Raw genomic sequence first — 6,657 nt, 5'->3', positions numbered from 1 at the left:
AAGCCATTTTCAATGTGGTGGTAGCCAAGGCCAAGGTCAACCGTAAGCGGAAGCCTATAACATCTAACTATACCCACAACAAGTAAGTTATTCCATTCTGTGTACTGCATATTACCATACTTACCAGTCATGCTCTTGCTAATAATGCTATTTCTGTGTCTAGGCAAACACTAGGTACAAATACCTACAAGCTCATGGAAGAGATGACAGACGCGCCTATAAGCTACCTTGCAGCAGAACACACACCTGAGGTCGAAGTTTGCGGCAGGACATATCCTGTGGGATGTGGCCTAAGCCACCAGGTGAGAAACGTGTATAATTATGGAATAATATAAGACCCCCCCCTATATAATACAGCTCTGTACACATACATCTGATTAACACTACACTATCGATTTGTATATTTTGTACCCAGTTTAACCACCTGTACATTGTATATAAAATATGCGTTCATCCTCCCTCCAACCAGCACCAAAACAATGTAGAAACGGTAGCTCTTGTGAATAGTGGCAATTTGAAACGCCACTATGAAACAAAAGTTAGTTTTTCCTCAAAATGCAGTGCTAAGAACCACAAAAATAAATGGAAATCATCATATCAAGCTGCAAGCAGAATTATTGTTAAATCTATGTCACAACGAGAAAAATCAACCAAGTCATTCTTGGCTAAACACAAGAAGCCAGTCTCTGATGCATACATATAAAATAATATATTTTATTTCATTGAAGTTTATTTCAAATATGCAACTTAACAAACACACATCAAGTACATATATAGCCTTAAGCCGTTCTAATAATAAATGTATAAGCCGTTCTAATAATAAATGTATATAACAAATTTCAAATAACAAAGAACCAACAAAGTTAAACAAAATCTTTTTTCTTTTGCCATTTACATATTTGAAAAGGAATGGGAAGAAGCACACTTATTTAATCCCACCCCTATGTACTCATCAGAACATACTAACTATGTTATTTACTAATTCATACATTAATAATTCATACATTACTAGACTTATATTGAAAATTAACTTAGTTTAACCATTTTTGTCCATTTCCATAACGCTGTGTATTTTACAATTCAAATCGATGCCATCATGTCAATGTTAGTTACGTTTTCCAATTTTCTCTCTGAATGTAACATCCATAACGCTGGGGCGGCAGCGCTCAACACAACTCTTTGTACAGGACTAGGAGGTACCTCCAACCGAGGTGGGCCCACGCGCTATACAAGGATTTATACAGTCCGGTGCCCTCACTGTTTGAGAATGTGTGGCTGGAAGTTTGAGAGCACGCTCACCACATACCAGATCTGACTTATATTCCCCAACCTAGTATTGGGAATTCGGTCTGACACCATTTTGAATGTCTTTATCTTAGTGATGGCCCTTTCAACATGAACACGTTGCTTTGCGATGCGCTTAGTTGTGAGCACATCTCCAGATGGCATTTGCCTCTTAGACCTCGCAAAGGGTGGCAGGTTTAACTGCAGTCCGACAGACTTGATATCGTCGTCTATCAAAAATCCCTTATCGGCCATTAGGCCATCACCTCTTTGCAGATGGCCAATTTCTATCAGTTTCTCCAGTAGTGGGATGAGACCACTCTCTCTGACTATCTCCTTGTCAGACAGAGCCTGTGAAAAGTGCAGAAGAGAAAATCACAGCACCACGGGGGTCACAGGCAACTAACGATTTAAGAGTGTTTGTAACTGGAATAGCTCTGACTTTGCAACACCAGTGAGGTAGGCCGTTCCATTTTTAGTTCAGTGCAATTTCAGGGACATTTATTTGAGTGGCACATGGATCACTTGGAATGCCAAATATTGTGCACAGGTGGTTGAAGCGTTCATATGTGAACCCAGTACTGTATGCTAACATTTGGCGGATGTCACTGTTTTGGAGAAGTTCCGGTGTGAGAGTTCCTTTTCTAAATGTGCCATTGTCTGCTTTCAGCCTTTCTACCTCCGTTTCCTTTAAAGCCAGCATCTCTTTCAGGTTACCATTTTCTAATTCTAATGTCTTCTCTCTTTCTGTGGACTGCTCTTCTTCTGGTCCCCCTTCCAGTTGACCTTGTTCAGAAAGGAGGGGTGGCACCACCGTCTCTGAAAAAGACACATATTTACATGTTAATAATAGCATTTTGATCCCATCTTTTCTTTTTTACAGCTTCCCCTATTAAACAAGGGAGCCCCTTCTGCTGAAGTGCCGCCTGTCAGTCAACCAGATGACTTCCCTGGGTTTCCTCTACCATCCCAACCGACAACTCTATGCACAGTCTTGGATGAAAATGGCACGCGTAGTTACAACAGAGTGGCCATTTCCCTACCCGAATCTATAGCCCTAGAATGTGACACCAGAGAACAAAACACAAACAACCTGTGGTTTACTGCACGATCTGATCGGTTAACATCAAGCACCTTTAAAAGAATCTGCTCCAGGAGAGCAGACCATGAAACACTTGCTGTAAGCCTCAAGTACAAAGGATCAGTACAAACCAAGGCCATGAAAAGGGGCACAGCACTAGAGCCCATAGCAGCAACACAATACACAAAGCTAACAGGAAACCAAGTGTATCCATGTGGTTTTGTTGTGAATCCGCAGGCACCACACCTCGGTACATCACCTGACCGTAAGGTCTTAGAAATAGGAGAGAGTCCAAGCTATGGGCTTTTAGAAATTAAGTGTCCATCCAAGGAAAGCTTCACTGAGTGTGCTTACCTCTTAAAGCAGGCAGATGGCAGCTTCAAGCTAAAAGAGTGTCACGATTATCACTATCAGATAACAGGGCAGCTCGGGCTCACTGGTATGTCATGGTGTGATTTCTATGTTCACTGTGCAGCAGACTACCACCTACAAAGAATACACTTTAATGTAGCAAAATGGGAGCAGATGAAGAGCAAGCTTGATGCTTTTTACTTAGATTTTTACAATCCAGCGTAAAATGTAAATTACACTATGTAATAACTAGGGATGTCCCGATCCGATCACGTGATCGGAGATCGGGGCCGATCACATGATTTTCAGAGGATCGGAATCAGGATTCTTTTTTTAACTAGACTAGTTCATAGTCTAGAATTATTCTGCACTAAACCAATTTGATATTTTATTATTTATGACTGAATGTAACTGAACTTGTGAAGCTAGTCAAGCTACCTCTGTTACTGCACTATACCTTTGTTATTGCACTATTCTGCACATAATTTGTTTTAGTTTATTAGTTTATTTATTTTGTGGTGCACCACTGATCAGCTTTATTTTTATTTAGTTTTGAATTTTGATCCAATGCTGCAATAAGTGAAAAAAATAAGCTATATATCCATGTTGGATATAATGGATTGTTGGATACTGTTAAATAATAAAAGAAAAAAACCTTAAGGGTCAACTTGATTGCATTTTTTTCTTTTCTTTTTTCTTAATGCATTGCCAAAAGATCGGATCGGGAAAAAGTATTGCACACTCGATGCAGGCATTATGTTAATTTAGTTCAGGGGTCTCAAACTCAATTTACCTGGGGGCCGCTGGAGGTAGAGTCTGGGTGAGGCTGGGCCGCATCAAATATTCCACAAAAAAAGGGTTTCAAGTATTCAAAAAAAAAGTACAACTGATCCAATCTTCTCAATCTTTAGCAATAACATTTCAGAACATGAACAGTTCTTCAGAACATGAACGGTTCTTCAGGCTTCTCAGTGGTGTCAGTGGACTCATCCACAGCTATGGAAATGCACTGTGCATTTTTTTTTATTCTATCACAAAGCTGTTTAATCAAATCACCAGCCAGTATTTCAGTTATTCTGGTTGCTGTGCGATCTGAGGGGGATTTGCTTTTGTTTGCCTTCAAACATGGTCTCCATCACTTCAGTCATACATTATTTTCAAATAGCTACCGTTTCTTGGCATATAGTCACATAATTGGTTTGGTGCTGGGACCAGGGGAGTAGCTGGAGGGGGGGGGGAGTTAGGATGATTCCAAGGGCCCAGCACTGGGGGGGGGGCAGAGAACACTATTATTATCTTTTTATTAATATGGTTTTATTATTATCCTAAAGTAAGTTAATGTAGATGACTCAAAAGTATAATTGCCTGTATTATAAAAAAATAGGTAAAAACCATATTATGCGTTTTCATCAATAAATAAATGCCCCAATTTTTTTTATAGATTGGGGGCCCCACATTTTTTAATAGATTGGGGGCCCACAAATTGATTCTTTCATGGGGCCAAGAATCTCCAGCTATGCCCCTGGCTGGGACTCAGGATGAACGCATATTTTTCCGTCCATTCACCTTTGAATTGCAGTCGACTTTTCTTTTACTGACCATCTTTGAAAATGCCATATTTTTCTGCTGGCTGCCTGCTGGCGAAAATAGGCTAATAGCTACATTTATCTCAGAGATAAAACTGGGAGCGAGTTTAATAATGTAGATGCGCTGTCAACTCTGCTCCGACTTGAACTGAAAGAGAGATACGACATGCAGTCCGTGAAGACCCGCCCTACTCCCCTACTCTGCCTCTGATTCGCAGACTGTGGCTGAGGGGGAAAAACGCTGACGGGACGCGTATGTGATTGGACCAGACTCGTACACAGACAGACAGTGGCAGTGCAGCCGGACATGCAGAGCACTGCTCGCAGTCAGAGGAGCGAGGATGCATTTGCTTCCACTTTACTTGATATCACTCCGGAATCACGTTTCAACCAAGTCACTAACATAACGTTGCTGTCATGAGCCTGCGCTAGTGCGCTATGGTAGCCTACAAGTGATAAAATAAATAAAACTTCCAACTCTCGCGCAACGACTCGGCAAACAGTTGCGCGCGGGCCGCATTAACACTACACTTTGATGTCCAGTAGGGGGCCGCAAAATATCATCTTGCGGGCCGCAATTGGCCCGCGAGTTTGAGACCCCTGATTTTGTTGTTTTCTCCCCACGTAGCTTTATGACACCTTTAATTTATTACTTGCTAAATTGCTGCTTAAGCAAACAGGGCATGAAAAACACACACACACTTCTCATTCACTCTGTATTGTATATATAACAACTTGAAACTTGAAAATCATTACTCACCATTGAAAATCACACACAGAGTCTCTTCTGGGGTTTCCTCAATGGTCCTGGAGGTGGATGCCTCTTGCAACGTTTTCATGAGTCTGTACAACCATAATTTGTGTTATTTTGGAATAAAACAATACAATCACAAGAGGAATTAAATGTTGTAGTTTGTCTAAAGTTAACTACCGTTTCCTTGGTGACTTTCTGCATCCACCTTGTTGTTCCTTTGTGAGGGTCGGGGTGCGCACTTGTGCAACAGGATTAGGGAAGTCGGCAGTAGGCTTTCCATTTTTTATTTTTTTTCCCAGCCCTTCCCAGAGACAGTCGCATTTCTCTCCTCTCCCCAGGCTCCTCAAGGCCGTTCCTACCGCCGCCTCTACTGCTCCATGGAGCCCGACGCTGCTATGCTCTGCTTCGTGCCGGTTGCCGGACTATACTCAAATCAACTCTAAATGGATCTAATCAGTGGATTGCATATTTTCTTCAAGAAGCAGAATAAGGCTAACCCTCTCTGCCTATTGGGACATCATAATCGGGCTACCAACTTGAAGACGGTCATTTTTGGATTATCGAAGCTTTTGGACTGCAATAAGAAGATTTTGGATCTGTTTACCGCGCACAGGATCTACCAAAATGAACTGATTAAGACACTTGGACTAATAATGCATTCAGTCATTTGGACAGAGTTGTTAAAACTCACTCCACTCAAATCAATAGAGTTATATTTCACTCTATTCAAATCAAATTTAAAGTGACGTGGCTGGGATAAATGTGCCAGTCAGTCAGACAAAACAAATTCCTGGACCAAGGTCGAAACAGGGAGCTGCTGGTGTCGAAGGCCCTCTGGGAGATAAGAGTGGCAAGCGGCTTCCCCCACCCCCACTCCCTACCCAATCCCCCCTCCCGCGTGTACGCCTGGCGCCACTCCCACGTGATGGTGACGGCAGCCGACTAGTACGCGCGCTGGAGGGGGGGAGCCTAAATGACTGTCTCATCACCAAAGCCCGATCCACCCCCGTCCCTGCCCCCTCCCGCTGGACAATCTTTCCACCCTCCCTCCCGCCACCTGGCGCAACGACACCCCGGTGTTGTCGCAGCCGACTATCGCATATGGTGTCTCAGGCATTCTGTAGTCGACATGCGTCAACAAATATACATGTCTGTTTGAATTTATGTTGTGCCGTTGTTACTGTAAAAATGTAATGATTGTGATATGTTGTTGTTAATGAGACGATGAGCTGTATGTGTGTGTCACTGGAATTTCCCCAAGGGGATCAATAAAGGAATATCTTATCTTATCTTATGCACAAAATGCTACAAAGATGACAGCAAAATATAAATGAGTGATTGCCTGTTGGCTTTCTTGTTTGTACTTTGACCACAGGTAGACTAATACAGGGGCTCAGCTGTTCAGACATTATTATGCATCAAGTGATATACATGGTCAAAACGACCTAGAAGCACACAGCTTACAGTTGTAGTCGTGTGATTTTAGCTAACGTTAGTACCCAAGTTAGCCAGGTGAACACAACAACCTTACCTAGCTAACATTAGTACCCAAGTTAGCCAGGTGAACACAACAACCTTACCTAGCTAACGTTAGTACCCAA

General features: G+C 42.2%; 1 long non-coding RNA gene across 1 annotated transcript in view; it reads right to left on the bottom strand.

Moving 5' to 3' along the window:
• Positions 1–783: 783 nt before the first annotated feature.
• LOC311227375 overlaps positions 784–6,657 on the bottom strand; it is a 30,592-nt gene continuing 24,718 nt past the window's right edge. Inside the window, exons 2-3 of the long non-coding RNA XR_014619590.1 lie at positions 5,063–5,145; positions 784–2,103 (exon numbers count right to left, since the gene is read on the bottom strand). This is a non-coding gene — a long non-coding RNA (uncharacterized lncRNA). The remainder of the gene's footprint in view (positions 2,104–5,062; positions 5,146–6,657) is intronic.

Source organism: Notolepis coatsorum (assembly GCF_963971535.1).
Source record: "Notolepis coatsorum genome assembly, chromosome: 4".
NCBI lineage: Eukaryota > Metazoa > Chordata > Actinopteri > Aulopiformes > Paralepididae > Notolepis > Notolepis coatsorum.
This window is presented reverse-complemented; position numbering and strand designations above follow the sequence as displayed.